Source organism: Odontomachus brunneus, unplaced genomic scaffold (genome assembly GCF_010583005.1).
Source record: "Odontomachus brunneus isolate Ranch 3 - 2012 unplaced genomic scaffold, Obru_v1 Obru_scaffold_219, whole genome shotgun sequence".
Taxonomy (NCBI): Eukaryota; Metazoa; Arthropoda; class Insecta; order Hymenoptera; family Formicidae; genus Odontomachus; species Odontomachus brunneus.
The window spans coordinates 227,349-228,090 of NW_022639669.1; the positions used below are offsets into that span (position 1 = coordinate 227,349).

General features: G+C 40.3%; 1 protein-coding gene across 1 annotated transcript in view; it reads left to right on the forward strand.

The window, feature by feature from the left end:
• The window catches only part of LOC116852364 (disintegrin and metalloproteinase domain-containing protein 10), a gene marked incomplete at its 5' end in the record, with an annotated part of 339,156 nt that overhangs the window by 105,475 nt on the left and 232,939 nt on the right, over positions 1-742 (forward strand). The window lies entirely within an intron of this gene.

Genomic DNA, 742 nt, shown 5'->3' on the forward strand with positions numbered 1-742 from the left:
AATACTTATAATACTTATAATACTTTATAGTACTTAGAAAATGGTACAACTTAAAACATATATATTAAATTATTTCTCTTGTTGAAATAAAAATAACATAACGATTATGATCAATCTTAATGAAATAACATTTTGTGTTTAAAGAAAAGTAATTTGACTTTGCAGTTGTAAAAATTACAATATGAACATGAATTTTGTATGCAAAGTAAAAGAAAGGTTTGATCATTCCTTAAATAAAAAATTAACGTTATTTAAGAAAAACAATCATTAAGCCGCCTCATACATTTGCATCAGATGAGCATTGTGACGATGCCTTACACGCATCGTCCCTAAGAACAGCCAACACAACATCCGTTGGCTGTAAACGGCGCTAAGCGCCAAACAAATAACACAAACATAAACATGCGCCACGCCTAAAGACACGTAACGTCAACAAACAACATCAAATGTAACGAGACGGTATATAAACCGTGGCCGAGAAATAAGCGGAGAGACCGATCCGGACCGCCGACCGAACTCGATGCTTCAGAGCGGAGAGCAAGGTATCCGACCGTATCGTTTCTACCTGCCCGTCATCTTCCGAAACCACATCGACGAAATCGGCACCTGGAGATTGTGTGTTCGCTATCTCCATCAAGCGCTCTTGATACCGACTTCGCCGTCCTCTCAGGATCCAACGACCGGCCTACGAGTTCGTGTGTTCGCGAACCCGATCGAGTCCTCTCGGTACCGATCGTATCCC